Consider the following 21,323-nt stretch of genomic DNA (forward strand, 5'->3'; position numbering starts at 1 on the left):
CATTGTGGTTAATGATCTTTGTATACTTGACACCCTGACCAATATACCAACGGTACCCATTCCAACATTTCAGGGGGCCGGGGGATGTATGAGTGAAATAGATTTTTGTTAATTTCCAGCAGATATGTTCATCTTGTCGATAATTTCAGGGTAGAACCAAATCCTGCCAGTGATCATAACCCCCTTATTCTATCTCTGAGTACTGCAGTATCAAGGACAAGGCCCCTAGAACAACCAATAACATACAATCATAATCAAGGGATTAGAATAAAATGGGATAAGATTGATACCAAAAAAATGGAGGAAAGGATTCTCAAAGCCAATCTATCGCAATGATGACCTGCCTAACGGTCACCTCCGACCCAGAGATGATATTGCAGAATTTTGAAGCTCTCTGTAAGAGTGTGGCCATAAATTTGCTTAAACCTGCCAGGAAAGGTATTCTCCCGGACATGGAATGGTTTAATATTTAATTCTCCGCAGCACAAACAGCGTTGAGGAAGGCACTTCACGTGGTCTCTTGGGATAAAGAAATTGTCAGGAATGCAAGACAAACCTATAAAAAGGCTATTGACAAAAAGGAAAATAGAATTGAAGAAGCAGGCTTGGGACGACCTTGAGAAAGCCAGCGATTTGAGAGATAGCAGGTTATTTTGGGAGGTCATAAATCGTCCACTTTTTATTAATGAAGATAGGTCTATGGTCTCGCATACAACCGGGGAAGTTTGGGAGGCCCACTATTCAAAGATATTTAACCCAAAGGGCATCCTATTATCAATTGAATGTGAAGATGATGTCCCTTTTAATATTAAGACTGCACAGCAGCTTAGTTTATCGCTCTCTTTGGAGGAAGTGGAAGAGGCCTTGAGAAAAGATATTGCTCTCAAGGTTCCGGGGCCCGATGCGGTACCCTTGGATTTGTTTAAAAAGAACCCCCAAGTCTGGGCACCCCTCCTGTTAAATGTTTTCAAAGCGACTATCCAGGGACGTATTCCATTATCTTGGAAAGAGGCAGTAATCGTGCCCATTTTCAAAAAGGGAAATAAAAGCGATCCCTGTTGTTATAGACCAATCTCCCTAATAGATGCCTCTTGCAAATTATTGGGGAGAATAATATTAGCAAACTTGGAGACATGGGCGAACGCCTCTGCCATTATCATGGACTCTCAGCATGGCTTTAGGAGAGGCAGGGGGACAGCGGAACAGTGTCTCAATTTGGCCATGATTATGGGTAAGTACATAAAGCCCATGGGTGTTTCAATACACCTGGCCTTTATGGACTTATCTAGTGCATTTGGTACTGTATGCAGGGAAAAGCTCTGGTTGTTAATGGAGTCTATGGGATACGAGGAGCGACTTGTCACCCTGCTGTGTAGACTGCATGCTGCAACTTCCGACAGCTGTACGATATGGCCCAGGTGGTGAAAAAACGGGAAAAGTGCCTCATCTGAAGGTGTCTGCCAGGGCTGTATCTTGGCACCCTTTTTGTTTTTAGTATACACAAATGGTTTAGAACAGTTTTTACTGCAAAAAGGCTTAGATTTTCCCAAAATAAATGGTAATTACGTACCTCTATTGTCATATGCGGACGATACAGTGCTGATGACATTAACAGCAAATAGTATGCAAAAATGTCTGAATGCTTTTAATGAATTTATGTTGGGACTAGATCTTAGGGTGAACTTCACTAAATCATTTGCAATGGTCTGTGGTTCAATTAGAACTAAAACTTGTAAATATATTGTGGACAATATGGTTAGTGAGAAAGTTACAAATTTTAACTATTTAGGAAATCTTTTTAATAAAACATTAAACTGGGACTACTTGATAACGACCCGGCTTCAAAAAACAAATAGATCAGTGGAGGCCCTTTTCCGCTTCACTATTAAACTGGGTCAAAAACCAATAGCAGAATTGATGACCTTGTATAAATCTAAATGTTTATCAGTGGTGATTTACGGGGCAGGGGTATGGGGATACCACAAAAGTGAACAAATACAAATTATGGAGAACATATTTTTAAAACGACTTTTATCTATTCCTAATAGTTCTCCAAACATTTTCTGTCATTCAGTGGTGGGTCTATATTTCATGAGTGACAGAATTCATGTGTCCCCTTTGCTCCTCTGGGGAAAATATGGACCTCTGAGGATTTGTTGTTTTCCAAAGAAATTTTAAAGGATTGTATGAATCTCGACATGGCCATGATGATATCTTGGTTACGTTATGTGAAGGAAACCTTTTATAAAATAGGCCTAGAAAATTTTGATGAAAATCCTGACTCAATTAATCCAGACATGAAGATGGTCATTAAGAATGCCTATCATACTGCTTTAGGATTGTTTAGACAAGATAAACAGACATCTGACCAAGTGGTTACATTGGAGCAACAGTTTTACTTGTCTTTCTCCACACATATACAATGGCGTTTTTATCTGACCCGATTCCGGTTAAAAGCACTGCACTTTTTGGCTGCTTTTCCTAATCAAGGGGGTTGGTGTGAGAGGCTGCCGCCCTGCCCATGTAATAATGTAGCCCAACAATGCACAGTGCACTTTGTACTCTTCTGTTCGCTTTATAAAGCCCCAAGAGATTGCTTTATCAAACCTCTCTTAAGGGATATTAGACCTTGTACATACATGGACGGCTTTGAGTACTTGAGATCATTATCAACTGCTGCTATATGTAGCTCTATGCTTAGTTTTATTATATCTGCTCTTTTAATTAGGAATTGTTATGAATTATGAACCTATTTTTATTGATTTTATGTATGTTTTTGATATGATATATTGTGTATTGTGTATTTGTCCATGATTTCTTCTTGTGAATATGAAATAATATTAGTGATTTGTATATGTGAAATTTACCTCAATGCACTGCACTTTGTAGTTTTTCTCAATAGGCATGGGGGTTGGTGTGAGAGGCTAAACCTCTGCTTATCTAATAATTTAGCCCAACAATGCATAGTGATATGATTTTTGAATACTGTTTATCGTCTGTGAATTTTGGAAATTGAAATGCCATTTGTGATCTGTATGTATAATATTTGATATTTTTAATAGTATACTTTTATGATTCTCTGTGAATCGAATAAAGTTATTTGAACTGAACTGAACTGAAATGCCATATATATAAGGCATGCGTTATGTTTTAGGGATGCATTCCTCCTGTGCATAGCATGAAGCCTTAACAGAGTCTGAAAGTGTAGCTTTGTTTCCAGATTTTGTTAACGGTTTCAGTTTACATTGTTGTTTTATTGCCTCATAATTAATTATTTTTACACAGGCTACTACATTTCTACTGTGTAATCCATTTTTAGTGTAGACGTTATTAAGAGCTAAACATTATTGTACTATAAGATAACATGTTCCTTTTCGAGGGTCAGATTGAAATCACACCACAAGTCATTAATTCCAGCTTTTTCTTCCACGACACCCAGCTCCAGAGTCCACCAAACACAAACTTACTGAGAATGCTCAGGAGACCTATTAGCCAGGCCTCTTGATAATGAGTCTGTAATGGAGGGTTAGCCTGACTATGCCTCCTTGACTATCTGGGTGCAAGTGCACAAGGAGTCATGAGCTAGCTAGAAGGGACGAGGCATAGCATGAGTCTAGGTAGAGTATAACACAATAATAACACAATAAGATGTAAATGTTGAGCTGGTATTGTGGTTATACAAAACATTAATAATAACTCATGTATATGGAAATATATGTAAAATATAATTGGCAGGTCAAATCACAGAAAGTGTACAACACAATTCACAATGCAACAAAGGTGTAAAACAAAGCAACAATAAAATCAGTGCCTCTGGACACGACAGAATGTAATATTAGCTACACTAAACGATAACAAAGGTAGGACAGTCCTGCAAGGAAATGCACAGCTTTGGGTAGAACTATCAAAAGGGATCTCACTGACGAGAGCGTTACTCAGAGACTCCCTAGCGCAACTCGGCCTGAACACCCTATGGGAGATATCCGCGTCCCACACCACTTTTAAGAAAGCGGTTTCAAAGACCATTAAAGTACTATCATTGGAAGAAGACAAAGCTGCGCTTGCAAAGAGAGTACACGGTTGGCATGTATTAAACAACTATGTAACAGCCAAACCACAAAATAATTTGAGCGAAGGATTTAACATTAATCTGAAAGAGAAATTCTTAAAATACAGGTTGGGCATAATGCCGATCTTATAACACCTACCACAGGGCCGGCTCTAGGCATGTGCAAGCTGTGCACCTGCACAGGGCCACCAAACCACAGGGGCCACCACGCCACTATATATCCTTAATATATTAATCCTCTGAGGATGGATACATATTTGCATGGTGGCCCCTGGCAGGGATTTGGCGGCCTCCGGCTCTGTTCCACTACTAAACACCATGACCCCCTCCCCTCTTTACTGGCCTGCGCGCTCCACCCCGCCCGGACCACCTCTTCAGGGCCCCCTACCTACACTCCTTGCCCAGGGCCACCATGAGCCTAGAGCCGGCCCTGCCTACCACCATGGAAGAGGAAACCCGGAGTCAATAGCTGTCGATTGTGTACTCTCGGAGCAGAAGACCTTGTGCATATAATCTGCAACTGCAAAAGCCTAGCAAAAGAACGACGCCTACTCTTGTGTCCTCTTTTTAACCTACATAGACTCAGTTCCTGCAGACAGGCAGTGCTGATGTGTCTCAAACCTACCACTGTACAATTGGCTTGTCGATTCACAAAATTTCATTAATATGGCAGACAAGAGACTGCAGCAAGAAGCACCCTAACTCCCTACTTAACACAACCCCCACAAGCATGGCATTACAAACTAAAATAAAGGACTGAATAGCAAACAACAAACCAAATAGGGAGGCCATCAACTACACATCCATCATGGGGCAAAGACAGTCTCAAGAACCTTGCAAGCCTACTCTGCATAGCGGCACCTCGTACAAGAATTCACCCAAATGTAAATCAACGCAATTTCCACCACCAGCCAAAATAACATCAGTGCAGGAAGGCCGAAAAAGGAGCACAGAGCGGCCATCCGCGTCAATTTCAAACTTAAAGACTTATAACATGACGCAATTGACTGAATAGATCCTTTTAACTATTCTTTTAACTTTGCTACTTTTAAATCCTCAATTTGATCAATTATTGTATTATGTCTGTGAAACGGTTTTAATTAATCATGCATAGTAAAATTCCCCAACCTACCGTACCTGGTCGACAGAGTGCTTTGCGCCTCTAATGGAGTCCCTCCCGCACCACCATTAAGTGCCCAGCATACGGCAAGTGGAACGGCCCATGGCCTAGGGCCCAAGACACCACAGCAAGAAGCCCAAATGGACTTAGGATACTTCGGAATTTGTGTTGTTTTTATAAACAGCTGAACCTAGAAACTAACCACTCAAAAACGTTTATTATGGCTTAAAGACCAAAAAACGAACACCTGATGTCTGTTGATCAAAGGAAAATAACTAGATATTTATATTAGACCAGAATAAGTCATTTACAGCTCAAGTTGGCTGCTTTTACACTTGCTGTGCAAATTAGCCCCTATTTGCCTAGTCAATCCCACTGAGTAGTGACACTGTCATTTATCCTTAGTCGTCTGGACTACTGCAACTCCCTTTTCCTTTGCTCTCAAGATTATATTCTTCAGCGCATCAAGCTCCCAACTATCTTGATCATAGGCCCTCAAGCTACCAGCCTTTGAGAACACAAAGAGGGTCATTAGGATGGCGGGCAGACTTTGCCCGCCCGCCATCCTCGTGGTAATAGGGACCACCCGTCATAAGGCCAGGGGTCCCGTGGGCGGTATTAGGATGTGCCCGCCACAGTGGCAGGCACATCCTGTATTTTTAGCATTGTGGTGGGCGGTGCTCTCTGCACCGCCCGCCACAATGCTAAAAATGCATTTCAGCATTTGCATTTACGAAGCGGCAGGCACCACATGGTGCCTGCCGCTTTGTAAATGCAAATGAAGGGGGGTACGCCCGTGTTCACCCCCCTACTCTCCTTCACTCCGGGGGCCCGCAGGGGGCCCCCCAGAGTGAAGTCCGCCTGCCTTTCCGTGACGGCATTGCCGCCACGGAAAAGCAACTGCAGACGCCCATCCAAATATGGCTGGCGGTGTCTGATAGACACCGCCACCATATGAACCCTTTTCTGCCCCGGCCGCAAGGCGACCGGGGCGGAAAAGTGGCGGGCGGTGTTTGGCTCCGCTGCGGTCCCCCTCGCCATTGTAATGTGGCGGGGGGAAAAGGGTGGCGGGCGGGCATTTATGTCGGGCGGATCGCCACCGCCACCATAGCGGTGGCGATCCGCCCGAAATCGTAATGGGCCCCTAAGATCGTCCTCTTCCAATCTCCTGACTGTCATGAAGTATAACAACTCATTTAAAAAGCAGCTTTTCACTTTGTTTTTTCAAACAGTTTTGTTGGGAATTTTCAACAATAAAGTACAACACTAGAGCGCAACATGAGACAAAACATATTTCTGGAGACTGTAATATATTATGTTGCACAGGAAACATCAAGTAGTTACTAAACTACAAGATTGGGTTGAGAAAGGATTACCTAAGTTCTAACGAAAGAGAGAGTCGCCCCAGCAAGCTTCCAAGCCACTGGCATGGGAACGTGTAAAAGAGCAGAGGGTAGAAGTTAGGAGTGGGTGGAGAAGAGAAAAGAAAAAGGGATAGAAAGGAGGAAAGGGGGAAGTGGGGAGGATGGCTGGATCATGGAAATTAGGAGTCACAGGTGGCTCACCGGGGTCGGAAGGCATCCCAAGTCGAAGGACGGTGGGTGGGTAGAAGATACATCATTGTGTGATTGTTACTAAGTTAAGGTTCAGGGGGAATTTGATTTCTGAAAATATACGTCTAAGGATGACCATAGCTGAATGGAGACAATATGATTATGGTCCATGTTAAGGATACTTTTGTCAGTCTTCTGAGAAAGCACACTCAAGCCCACCATGGGTGGTAACATATGGGTTTTAAAATCTTTCCAATCACAGAGTACCGTTTTGGCACCAAGTGTAAGTAGTAAGTCTAGTAATAAGAGCTCTGTGTTATTTAGTGGAGGTGGATTGGTATTGATCCAAGGACCAAAGGTAATGAAAACTCTGTTTAGGATATTGTTACATCAGAGGTATCGTTGATGGTTTTGTTGATATCTTTCCAAAAGGAGTAAAGAAGAGTACAGGTGAAAAACATGTGTTCGATGTCTCCTGTTTTAGCTATACAGTTCTAGCTCTCGTCTGAGCTCTTAATCCCAGTTTAAAGAGTTTGTCAGGGGTCTAGAAGCATCTGTGTATCAGCCAGTATTTTCATTGTGCAATGATTGGCTAAATATACAGCTTGGTAACAAATATCCATACAAGGTTCCAACTGCAATCCATTGAGTGTCACGAGCTAATTTGAGGCAAGAAGTGGACCATTTGCCCTAGGTTTTATGGTTGGTTTGGGATGAATTTTAAAGGGAATTTTGTACAGTTTTTACCCTTGATGGTCTTGAGAAGATATTTAAATTCAGCATGTATATAACGTTTGGATGAAGAGGATTTAAAAAGGCATGATTTCGGTTAAAGGCCAGTGAGTTTGAGAAAGCTATAAAAGTCTTCATTGGGGATGCAAAAGTTTTGTTGCAGAGATGCAAATGAGATCGAGTTGTCCCTGTTTATTAGATTCTTTATATAGATTATGTTGTGAGACATTCATGTCTGCCAGTGCGGCATTTTACTGTTAATTTTAATTAGGGGGTTGTGCCAAAAAGATGCAAAAAGATGCAAAGGTGGAGTTCTTTATTTTAACTAAACATTTATTGTCTAGTTGTTTTATGGCCTGTAACATGTCTTTAATGATGACTGTGAAGTGCAAGAGTTCAAAACTTCTTTTCTATATCAGTCCAAACGGGAGGGGGAAGTTTCGGGCTGGTCTGATTCCGGTGAATGGATTGTTGAATGCTGATTGGAATTTGCAAAAAATAGGAAGTCCTACTCCACCATTCTCTTTATCCAGTCTGATTTTCTTTGTTGAGATCCTGGCTCTTTTATTGCCCCAATTGAACTGCATAATTATCTTGTCTAGTGCTTTGAAGTTGTAGCGATGTGTAGGGGAACATGCTTTTGATGAAGTTGACTTGGGGGGGGGCTATCATATTCTTAGTGCGTTCCAGTCTACCCCCAAGTGATTTTGGAGACCATAGTTTAACAAGATCGAAATTAAAGGGAAGACCTCTTTTTTTCTTTGTTCAGTGTATATCCCGAGGCTTCGTCAAATGCGTTGATCAGATTCAAGATTTCAAGTATAGTGATGTCCACATCTTCAGAGAAGATGAGAGCATCATCAGCATGGGCCACCACCTTCTGAGGTTATGAGTTGAAGGGAATGCCTTTCATATTGTTATTCTGGCCTTTTTCTGTTAATAGGGGGTTGATGACAAGGAGGAAGAGTATGGAGACAGTGGTCAGGGTGCAGCCCTGCCAGGTGCCTTAGATAGTTTAAACTTGTCGCAGAGTCGATCATTTACTCTAACTCTGGAAAAAGGTTTCTCATAAGGAACAAACAATATACGTTCAAAAGAATTTCCCAGGTTGAATTTACGAATAGCTGACCCAAGGAAAAGCCAAAACCCTTTATCAAAGGCCGTTTCCACGTCTAAGGCCATTGCCATTGAGATTGTAAGAGGGGGGCTTTTTCCAGCATTTCCATTGTCTGGGCTAGTCTTCCTTTGATGCAACCTGTTTTGGAAGGATGGATTACCGAAGTAGTTTTTCTGATTTTGATGCTAGGATTTGTTTTATAGATTTTGCAGTCTACATCCAATAGAAAAATGGGCATGTAATTCTTTGTCTCTAGAGGGTCTTTATTTTCTCTGGGTATGTCTACAGTAATTGCCTCTGTGAAGTCTGGACATGTCTTTCTGTTTGTGAAGTAATGGTCAAAGAGGGATTTTCAAAGGGGGATTATCTGAGGTGCAAAGGTCTTATAAAAGCTTGAAGAGAAGCCGACAGACCCTGGCACTTTGCCTATTTTATGTGATTTAATGACTTTCTCTATTTCTTCAATATAGATTGGTTTATTTAATGAGGATTGATCCACCTCACATATCATAGGGGTTTTAATGCTTTTGAAGGTAGTAGTCGCAATCTGTGGTATCAGAGTGCAAGACAGGGTTATAGAGTACTTTCTAGTATTCAGCTAAGCAGTGGACAGCTATTCACTTTTAGTAAAATCATGCCATTCTGCAAAGCCTTAAAAACTTGGCTATTCTCACAGCCTCACGGTTTGTCATTGCTACCGTTTTCCTCCTCAAATTAGCTTCACTGCCTGGGCCCATTTTATGTAAATGCACGCTTCTACAAAACCAATCCATACATACATGTGCATACATACATGTGTGACCAGATAAATCTCTTTTTAAAAGTATGGCAAGTGGGAGACAACATGCCAATGTACACAATGAGGAGCTTGTCAATAAGTGTCTCTTTCTAATATAGGACAACTTTGCTTCCACCATGGATCTCAGACATTTTCCAGGAACTTCTCCTTCCTGAACAAAGACAGAAGACTCCCCAGAGATTTCAGATGATTCCCGATATATAGGAACTCATGGGATACAAATGACACTGCATACAGGTGTTCTGTGGGTCAGACACTGAAAAGTATTTGCAACTTATCACATGCTTCTTGAATTTCATTCTAAACATCAGGCATAGGTGAAAGTTTTTTTTATTTGATTCGTTTTTATTTATTTAAAAGGTTTTATATAGCAGATACCAAGACCAAACCATCATAATGTTTTAAACAACACAATGTAACTGTTAATGGTGCATGAAAGCAAGCTAACAGTTTTAAAAGAGCAAGTCACCAGACTAGTGGGCAGGTTGTGGTGCAGTCTGAGGGCAAGGAGGTAGGTGATGAAGGATATGGATTCTAGGTCCAAATCTGAGGCATCAAAACAAATGATAAAGTAAGACTTAGTGCAAGCAGGGCATTGCACAGATAGAGGAGGGAGATAGATGTCTATCTGATTCCAGTGTGGAAAGAATAATTATAGTGTTACACCATCGAAGGAATGGTCCAGAGTCAATGGCTTATACCAGGTCAAGTCAAAATATATCTGCGGTTAATATACAGACCTATAAACAAGCAATCAAGTACACAACGGAACAGCAAATCGATCTGTATTGGAGTTGTGCCAGGGAAGTACTCATTGAAAAGGAAGTCTTTGAGTTGTTTTTTGAAGGCTGGTATAGAAGTTAGGGTCCACATTTTAGATGGGATTGAGTTTCATAGTTCGAGGGGAACTTTCTGCGAATGACTGAGTCAAAGTTCGTTTTTTATCGAAGTCTTGTATTTCAAGTAGTAGGGAGTAAATACTGCAAAGTTGCTAGGAACCACCGTAAGGTTTCAGTTACTTAGCAAAATAGTGAGTTTAATCAGGGTGCTTAATTTTGTGAACTAGGCAGGCAACTATCAGTATGGATCTTCCTTTAATAGGCAGCCAACTGAGTGACGACAAGACAGGGGGGACTAGATCAAACCACCAGGTAACCCCTAAGCACAATCAAGTAGCAGCATGCAGCGAGGCCTTCATCGGTGCAAGATGAGTCTTGGAGTTTTTAGCTGGGATGGCACTCCCGTGGTCAAACGGAGACAGGCCCATAGCCTAAAGACTCATTTCAAGTCTTAGGCAGGTAGGAAGGGTTTGAGAACCATGATATTTTAAGCTGGCAAGTCAAGTTTCTAGTGGCTGTGTTGATATGGATAATTAAAGTTACTCTATTGTCTATGGTGAAGCCAAGGGATTTGGCATTATCAGTGTTGGTAGCACAGCAGCCTAGGATGATGGTGACAGTTCCTGGACTAGAGTGGTTACAAAAAAACACTCCAACTTATAGGGGATCAGCATAAGAAGGTGTAAAGTCATCCAAGACTGAATTATGTTCAGATTGGAAGTAGGTCAGGAAATGTCGGCAGGGAAAGAGACCTTAAGGTACAGCAGTGTGTCATCAGTAAATTGGTGATAGAAATGTTTAAGGGGCACATGCATCAAGGCTTTTCCCGTTCGCTGTTTGCGGATGGAAAGAGGCCTTTTCCTATGCATGTAGGGTTTGGCATTAGCAATTTAGGTAATCACAATTTTTTGCAATTACCTAAATTGTGAATGAATTTAGGGAATCGCAATTTGCGATTCCCTAATGCCGATGCATGTAGCCTTTCCTAAATGCGAACTGCACATTTAGGAAACGCTATTTGCCATCAACTTCAAGTTGAGGATAAAATGTGCATGCTTTGAAAAATGCACAAAATGCATTTTTCAAAGTGCCAACACACATATGCCCTTAGGACATGTGTGTGCTTAACATGTGCACACATACTTTTTTTGTGGGGTGCTTCAGAGGGGCCTTAGGCCCCTGGGCACCCTTGGATTTGCATTCGCTATTTGCGATTACCAATCTCGTAATAGCAATTAGAATGCAATACCATTCATTCCTATGGGCCTATTCGTATATTCTGAATCGCTATTAGGTAATGATAAGGAATCATAATTTTTTTGAGATTACTCCATGCATAGCAATTTGCGATTCCCAAATAGCCAATTGGTAAAATTCGCTATTTGGGAATCGCAAAATGCAGCCTTAATGCATGTGCCCCTAAATTCCTAACGAGTTTGCCAAAAGGTTCCAGGTAAAGTTTGAACCAGTCAGAAGGTAGGACAGAGTCTTGGGGGATACCCTGACTGACTGGTGAAGGGTTTGACAGAGCATATTCAAATTTGATCACTTGGGAGAAGTTCTCTGGGTAGGACTTGAACCATTCCAGGACCTTTCCTTCAAAGCCCATACAGTCTTTTAAGGTGCAGAAAAATGATGCAATTGTTGACAGGATCAAAGGCCAATGAGCAGACATGAGTCTCCATTGTCCATAATTCTGATGGCATCATTTAATTTTGCCATTCCAATCATCTCTAAAGCAAGACTGGAACTCATCTAAGAAATTGTTGTCTTATACAAATCGTTTTAGTTGGATGTTGAACTAACTCTCCCAAGATTTCTACCAGAATAGCGGGTCCAGTGATTGGACATGATGTTACGAAGATTGGTCCTTGAGAAACAACTAAAAGAACACCATGGGCCCTATTACATAGAGGGCACACTGTCCTTGTTTCCCTTCAAACAGATATGCTGTGCGCAAACAGGGAAAGTGCACTCAATTAGGTTGAATGTACTTCCCTCAGGAGAGCCACAAACTCATGCTACCCTGGGGGCAGACCATTCAAGCAGAATACAAAGCGGCTGCTTCAAAGCCCCTCCATGTTACCCTGTGCAGGCAGCACCTGCCTGAACTTAAAATAAGGGAGGGAGATCCCCTTGCAGGCAGTTGGACCCAAAGACAGCCCTATGAAAAAAGGTTTAGTTTGGTGTTGGTGGGCCATGCCACCCGATACCCTCAGGCCATACCCCTGAGAGCGGTGACTGCACCTGTTGTGGGCAGGGCACTGAAAGAAATATTCACCCTTGTGGGGTTTCAAAGGAGATAGTGTTTGACAGAGACACTAACTTCATGCCAGTCTACATGAAGGCTTTGAGAAATGAGTCTGAGGTTACCTAAAAATTCTCCACACAATAGCACCGCTACGCTAGACCAATAGACTTTTTGAAAGTTAAAGAAGACCGTGAAAGACAGTGAGAGGCGTATCAGAGCCATTCAGAAGTAAGTGGGGTGTCCTGTTTCCACGCCTATTGTTTACTTACAGGGAGGTGCCTTAGAAAAAAGTGGACTTCAGTCCCTTTGAGTAACTCTTTTGACATCCTGTGTGTGGAACTCTTAGTCTTGTGAAGGACAGACGGGAGAAAGGTCCCAAGAAACGCCTGCAAGATGTTGTTGAGTACGTTAGTCCTCAGAGCCACGATAGGTCACTACATGAAAGAGGCCACTGTCAGTTTACCTGCCACAGCTAACCTCCATTGACTATCACAATATACCGACCTGACTCATATTCCTCCCAACATTTATGAATGAACAAATATCTTGTACCCTGACTTTTGACCATATTACATGCTGTTTGTAATGGCAAGCTGCAGCTCGTGTTCCCCGGTTTGTTTAAAAAGGTTTGAGCTCAGTCGCAACATCATGTTGCAAACAAAGGTTACCAGCATTTTTGTTCAACTTGTACATGCTGTTGGCATGGCTCTGCCAGAGAGGACTGGAGTGAAGCTAACCCCATCCAAATGTGCTTATATGCTCGATGCAAAAATCATACTCATTACAGTTTAGAAAATTTTGATAAAGGAGCCTTTATGAACAATCTAAATGAAAACAAAACAACAAAACTAAAGGTTGGCTGAGATTAAAAAAGCTTTCGTGAGGTGATACCTTATGAGATAGAGTTAATACTAGACTAAAGCCTTATTATTTGTTTGTTTATAGGTACCATATCTGCTGGTACCATTCATCAAATTGGTGTGAATGCCTGCTGCAGTGTTTCTGACGAGCCACAGCATCTTTGACTCTACATGCTCTCTACATCCCAACCCCCTTCCCCCAGGGATTTGCCACCGGAGAAAGTCTTGGGAGTGTTCAGGAACGAGCATCGCCACCCCATTGGAATCATCTGGGATCCAGGTAGGTGGCTTATGACAGCCTCTGAGCTTTTAAAGGCCATCCAGAAAATATTCAGAGGCCACTCTGGTTGAAGGAATAGGAACTGTGGGGCCAGATGTAGGTAATTCCGATTTACCTACTCTTAAATACCGAATCATACCGATTCGGTATTTAAGAGTAGGCAAATTGGAAGTAGGCAGATGTAGGTAATTTTTCTTTTTCAATTACCGAATCTGTAAGATTCCGTATTTACCGATTCGGTAAATACCGAATCGGTATTTCCCATTGATTCCTATGGACTTTGAAGCCCATTGGAATCAATAGGAAATACCGAATTGGTATTTACCGATTCGGTAAATACCGAATCCTGGCAGGGGGAACGGGGTGTCACTTTGACACCCTGTAGCTACTCCAATTGCAGGCTTATGTGCCATATGGCACACATACATGCCCTAAGGGCATGTCTGTGTGTCACATGGCATAGTTGTACATGCACAGATGTGCATGTACACTGGAATTCGGTATTTTACCACACAATAGGATTGGGAGGTAAATTAAGAATTCCTAAGGGCCTGTGGCACTGCAAACTGTGCCACCTACATATGGATTTACAGAATCGGTATATTTACCGATTCGGAAAAATACCGAAGTGGTAAATTTACCGAATCGGTAAATATACCGATTCTGTAAATTCTGAGCCACCTACATGTTAAAAGCCAAATACCGGTCGGTAACGGCCGGAATCAGCCGTTACCGACCGGTATTGGGCGACCTACATCGGGTCCGTGGAACCCAAAGTCCCTCAGGATGGGTGGACAGGGCCCTACAAAAAAAAGAGAGAGATTAGTTACTTAGTGGCCCTCCAGAAACCCAGGAACCCTTTAAGATTCCTGCATGTCAATAGGTTGAAACTACACTTTGAGAGGTTAAAGCTTACCATGCTCATGGTGACAAATGGTGGGGAGAAGGAGGAGAGTGAAACCCTCCCAGACCTTTTGTCATACAAGAAGCAAGATGGATCAGTTGAAGGAAGAATCATTTCCCCCAACCTGACAGCAGAACAAGAGAGGGACTTTTGCCACTTAATGGGGCACTTTGGCTCTCTATTCTTACTAACCTCATGGCTCATCAATTGGTGTATCCCTGACATTGATGCAGCAGACAGAATACCAGTCCGAAAAACAATTTATAGGCAGTATGGCAAGGGGAGAGTCAGAATCAAGAAGAGGGCCCAGGAGGTTGATGTTGGAGATAATTGAGCTCTCCTGTGGTCCCTGGTTCAGTCCAGTGGTCTGGATAACAACAGCTGCCCAATTGGGCATCACCCCAGCATTGTCGTTCTTATGTGGATTACCGGGGACTCAATTCAGTCACCAAAACTGATACACACTCCATACTGAGAGCTGATGAACCCATTGGCAAGTTTGGGGCATTGGCAGATTACCATAACTGAAGGAGCAAAGGAGAGGTAAGCATTTTCAACCCCTATGGGACAGTTTCAGTTCAGGGGAATGCCCTTTAGATTATTGAATGCCTATGCCACCATCCAAAGATTGGTCAACTTGGTCAGGGCTGGGCTGGAGAACGGTTGTGCCGCCTATCTGGATGACACTGCTGTCTTGAGCACCAGCTAGGAAGATCACCTGATCCACCAGAGGAAAGTGCTCAAGGCTCTGCAACAGGCGGACCGAACTATCATGGCCATTAAGAGCTAGATAGGGCAGGGCTCTGTAGTGTACCTAGGCTACCAAGTTGTTGGGGGACATGTATAGCCTCTCCATCCCAGAGATTCAAACCTTCCTGGCCGAGATGTTGCCCAAAACTCAAACCCAAGTGAGAGCATTTCTTCACCTCACTGGGTATATTACAGCACATTTGTGAAAGGGTATGGAACCGTTGTTCTCCCCTGACTGATCTGACTTCCAAAAAGCAGCCCAAAAATGTGATCTGGACAGAGGTGTACCTAAACACATTTGCCACCCTGAAGAAGGCCATGTACACAGCACAAGTCCTCAAAGTACCTGACTTCCACAAGGAATTCATTGTGCAGACAGATGCTTCAGAGAATGGGATTTGGGTTGTTTCCTCACTGCTGAATAAGGATGGCCTAGACCAATGTGTACCCTTTATTAGCAGAAGGCTTCTACCCAAGGAGCAGAGGTCAAGTGTCATGAAAAGAAAATCATTTGCAGTTGTCTAGGTATAGAAGAACATGATACCATATGTATTTAGGACTCATTTCAGGGTTTAGACAGATCACAGGCCTCTCAGGTGGCTGATTCATATTTTAAATAAGAACCCTAAACTGCTGATGTGGTCCATCTCCCAACAGGGCGTGGACTTCACAGTGGAACACTGTCCTCGGACTACATCAATACTGATGGTCTTTACAGGTTTTTCCCCTTATCAATGACAGCTCCTATGGGGGTGTGTAGCTCTCCCCCTTCTGCTTGGGGGACCTAAGTAGGTATTGACAATCGCTTGTATTGTATACCCCAGCTTTTGCTGGCTGTAGAACTTTATGCACTTTGCCCCTCCTTGCCGTAGATAAAATGCATGTGCTCCTTCTTTCAACATGATGAAATTGATCTGCCCCTAACAGGCAATATAAACTTAGCTATAAGTACATAGTATATAGTACAAAATGTACCCATGGCCTGTAAGTTAAGTGTCACTAGCAGACTTCCCCACTCATTGTGCCACATGCTACAGTGACAGTGTACAATATGGTTTCAGGCCTACAATTGTAGCCTGACCAGGACAGGTTTCAAACTGCAATGCAACCTGCCACAATAAACCCAATTTGACATGTCTAAACCTCCCTTTCAAATATTAATAAGTCACCCTTACATTAAGCATCACTGCTAATAATGCAGGGTGTATGATATTTAAAAGTAGGACATGCAGAAATGTAATTTTATACATGTCTTTACAATGACAACGCCCCAAATGCTATTTTTACTATAGCAAGGCTGGCTGTTCCATAAGAAAACAATAGCATGCAATATAACATTTATCCCCTGCATGTGTCGGATGGCCCCCGGCTGGCCGACGTCACAGTGGGCATGTGCGGAGGACGGCTGGGGGCCGTCTGAACCCTGCCCACTCATTAATTTCTCCAGCACCGTGGCAGAATTTGTGCTGCGGTCAAGGGGTTAATAATGCTGTTTCAGGGAAGGAAATACCTAAAAATTTCATTCTTGAACTCGTTACAATATTTATTTAAAGTCCAATTCAATGGTGAAGTCGGATGTTTAGTAAGTATTAAGGTGAAGGTACTTTTAGAAAGTTACCTTCTCCCTGCCTGTAGCATCTGGAGGTTAATTTGCATCAGCCTCCAGCTGCGATCCTCTGACTGCTTAACTCTGAATGAGGTGTGAAAACTGTTTGCAGAGGAGGAGACAAAGGCTTGGCTGTGGGGAGGTGTTTCTGTTCCTCCAGCAGGATGGTCTTATGGGGAGTGCCCAGGAACTTAATTATCTTCAAAAGGACATCCCCTATGACAGGCTGATATCAGGTGACACCTGTGCAGACCCCTTCTTTGTTCCTCAGCCAGCCAGGCTCTAGTCACAGTATGGAGGGAGCGGCCCCCAAACCTAGTTTGAGGTGGCCACAGAGGAAGGGTTGTTCATTTCCATGGCCACACTTCTGGGGTGGGCACAGAGGTTCTGCACAAGGGGAGAAGGGTTTCGCCATCTTTGATTTAAGCAGAGAGGGGCACTGTGGAATTTTATGCAGCAGGACACACAGGAAATGCTGCAAAAGTGGGTATGATAACCCCAGGGAAAAGTCACCCCATTGTTTAGCAAGAAGCCAGGAGTCACCTCAACAGAGGCTGTTAACAAGCATAAATGTGACACCAACAGAACCTTACTCAGAAAGCTTTCTGGACATGAGGAAGATCATACGAGAACTGAAACTGCTGTCTGAAACCTGAGAAGAGCCCTGAAGGACTTGACCTGTTCTCCCTCTTGTGCCCAGGACAAAGAAGTGGACTCCAAGATGTGGAACTTTTCCACAAATATGTATCTCCCGGACAAAAGGACAGGTTAGAAAAAATTCTGTTATAGAGCTGACTTCCTGTTCAAGGTACAGGGATACAACAAGCTACAGGAGGCCTTCCTGTAACTGCCCAGCTGACAAGTTCCAACTGGACCTGCTTAGGATCATGCTAGTGGCTTCTGACTTGACTTGATCCCCAAGTGTTGTCCCTGAGGTTCTGAAAACCTGGGATGTGTCAAAAAGTACCCCTCTTAACATTGTGGGACTTTGACACTTTTAAGCTCCAATGGCCTCTGGAGGACAGGGACAATCTTGCCAAACCATTTCAATGAAGGTGCATGGGCGCTGGGCTAGAGAATCAGGCATTTTATGCAACAGCAAATGAAATTCAGGAGGACCTCATGGAGAAGGTATCTGGCTTTGTGGAGCCCTCTTTGTCTACAGCCTGCTACCTTACCATGGCACAGGAATCTGAGCTCCAAAAAAGTGACTAAATTACAAATGTAGAAATCTTGACTGGGCGAAGATATCAAATTTATTCGGCCATCGAGGGACCTTCCTTGACACAGAAATTCGAATTTCTCCCACTAAGAGCTTTCCCGCCAAAAGTCAAAAGCATCACTAGCACCTTGTCCAACAACTGGCCAGCCTCGTTGGGCCATTTGTAGTGTTCCACAGGAAATAAATGACAGGAACTGTCGGTGGGTGTAGAAAGGGGTTATTTCCACAGGAGCTGCTGGGGAAAACGCCCACCCAGAAAAGCAGAAAACAACCGTCCCGATAAGATTGGTACATTACCAATAATCCAGCATTTCACATTCCAACAGCAATCTCGGTCCAAACTACCGCACATGAAGGAACCAGAGATTGCTGTTGGGATGCTACATACACATTTCCCCTTTTCTAAAATAACAAAAATAACACAAAATCATTAGAACAATAAAACCCAAAACAAACAATACTACATGTACCTTTTCCCTTTCCTAAAATAACACTAAATCATTAGAACAACGAAACCCCAAACTAACATATGTAAAAACAAAAAAAATTTGCAACAACTGTCATCAGATAAAAAAACAATACATGAATGCCGCAAAAAAAAAACAACAAAGAGCAATATCATTGCCTGAATCGAACAGGTAACCTTAAACATCATACACACTCCTACGCAGAACAGACCCAGGTTCATACACTGATTTCTCTCCTCCAACAGAACTTTTAGCAATAGAATCACTCGCAGAGTTGGAACCTGAGAAGGATTACTGGGACTACATGTCCTTTATTCCCCCAACAAGAACCATTCACCCTTACAGCATTACCACACACTCTGTCCACCACAAATGGACCATTAAACGTATTGCAACTTTTGTGTACGTAACTTCCTTTTTTGATAAAAACAGCATTACCAACCTGAATATCACAAGACTTGACTCTATTCCAATTATCAAAATGAATAATTTCTTTCAATTTGGCAACCTCCACATTATTCCTTACGATAGCATCAGATGACTTGACATCAAATCCAAACTTGACCCATTTGCTCATCCATCCCGGGCATATTTTGATTGCAGGTTTCCTCCCTCTTAACAATTCAAAGGGCAAAAACTGTGTGGAAGACTGTGGAGAAACATTCCAACACATCATTAGTATATTGAACACCATTGTCTGAAATCAAGGAATGAGGGAACACTTCCCTGAGAAAAAGTTCCAGGAGAATGCATTGGCATTGGCATTGGGTTCAGCCACAAATTTAACTTCTGGTCACTTTGAGTATAGAACTACTGCTACCAATGCAAAACGGGACTGAGCAGGCAATCTATTAAAGGGTCCAACAAGATCCACTCCTGTTTTTCCCAAGGTCTTTCTGAACATTCAATAAGAGTCAAAGTTGTTTTCTGACACACAGATTTTTCTCAGAAGACATGCATATAACACAATTGCCCTCATATGATTCAATTTCAGCATCCATTGAGGGCCACCACAAAGTCTGTCTTAAGCGTTTTTTTTTGTAAAAGTAACACCCCAGTGGACTTCATGTGCCATTTTGAAGAGCTTAGATCTCAAACCAACAGGGGGAACTAATGTATCATTCCTAAGAAGGAAACCATCATCAAGGGATAATTCATCTACCCCTTTCCAAAATTGTTGACACTGTAGAAAATTACTTTTGCTTGGGCCACCCTTTTGACACACAGTCCATGACTACTTTCATGGCTTCATCCTGTACCATTCCATCTCTCCATTCTCATTCAGTAACCACACACAATCCTTCAAAATCTAACGAGGCAATAAAATAATTCTCATCTGTGTCATCTCCATCACCTGGATCATCATCTGAAATGGGAAAACAAGACAAAAAAATCTGTACGTACATTCATGCCTCCTTTGATATGAAAAATGGCAAGATTATATTGCAACAACTTGGAGTCTAATCACGAAATTCTAGGAGTTTGTTCCTTAATTTTTTCACCAGACAAAATAGCTGCAAGCGGTTTGTGGTCAGTTTTGACAGTAAATTGTGTCCCCCAAAGATATGGTTCACATTTTTTAATAGACCACCAACATACCAAAAGTTATTTTTCAATAGTAGAATATTGCATTTCAACATCCCGCAAAACTCTAGATGCATAACAGACAGTGTGTTCAACTGTCCCATGCTGTTGCGTACGTACAGCCCCAAACAGTATCCACACGCATCAACCGTAATGCAACATGCTAAACTGGGATCAAATGGTTTCAAAATTCTGGAGACAGCTAACTGTTTTTTAATTCACTCAAAAGCATTGGAACATGGCATACCCCACAAAAAAACAAAAATATTTCGGAGTAAATTGGTTAAAGGTGTAATGTGAGAAGCATACTCAGGAACAAAATGGGAATTACATTTGTATACCCCTATGAATGACTTACGTGTAGACTTGTCCTTAGGCACCTGGACCTCAATTATGGCATTAACAAGACCATGTCTGGGTTCAATGCCTCGACCAGAAATGACACGACCCAAGTATTCAACTCTGTTTTTCACAAATTCACACTTGTTCAACTTCAGAACAATGCCTTTATCTTGTAAGGTAGACAGAACATGTTCTAATATTGCCAAGTGTTCAGCCTTGGATTTAACATAGACTAACATATTGTCTTGAAAGACAACAACACAATCCACACCTCTGAATAACTGATACACAATTCTATGGAAAACAGAAGCAGCCAAAGCAAGCGCGAACAGCATTCTGCAAAATTGAAAAGTACCCATTGGTGAGACAAAAGCTGTATAATGTCTAGAACTAGGATCCCAATAAACAAAGCAAAGGGGTAACCCAGTTTCCCCTCAGAACCTGGGCATATATATCATATGTAACAATAGGTTGTGTGGGGTAAGACAATTTCTTTACAGTTCATAATATTTATGAAAATCAATAACTCTGGAGGCGACGCTAGAATACATATAATGTGACAATGGAATTCGCAGTATCAAAGGAGTTTTTACTTTTGCTCCATTAAGGTGATGCAAGTCCACACAGGCTCTCAGATCTCCATTTCTTACGAGCAACAACAAGTGGAGACAACCATAGAGATGATGCAATAGGTTTGATGATTCCAGAATTGCATAATCTAGTTAATTCTTTATCTAAATCACCTTTGACAGAAAAAGGAACAGTGCGTAACTGATGCTTCACTGGAGAGGACCCCTCCTTAACTTTGATCCTGTGTTGAAACCCTTG

At 42.3% G+C, this 21,323-nt stretch overlaps 1 protein-coding gene across 1 annotated transcript in view; it reads right to left on the reverse strand.

Moving 5' to 3' along the window:
* The window catches only part of LOC147747172 (cytosolic carboxypeptidase 6-like), a 1,837,485-nt gene that overhangs the window by 1,608,628 nt on the left and 207,534 nt on the right, over positions 1–21,323 (reverse strand). The gene's annotated exons all lie outside the window — the stretch shown is intronic.

Source organism: Lissotriton vulgaris, chromosome 1_1 (assembly GCF_964263255.1).
Source record: "Lissotriton vulgaris chromosome 1_1, aLisVul1.2, whole genome shotgun sequence".
In the NCBI taxonomy this organism is placed as follows: domain Eukaryota; kingdom Metazoa; phylum Chordata; class Amphibia; order Caudata; family Salamandridae; genus Lissotriton; species Lissotriton vulgaris.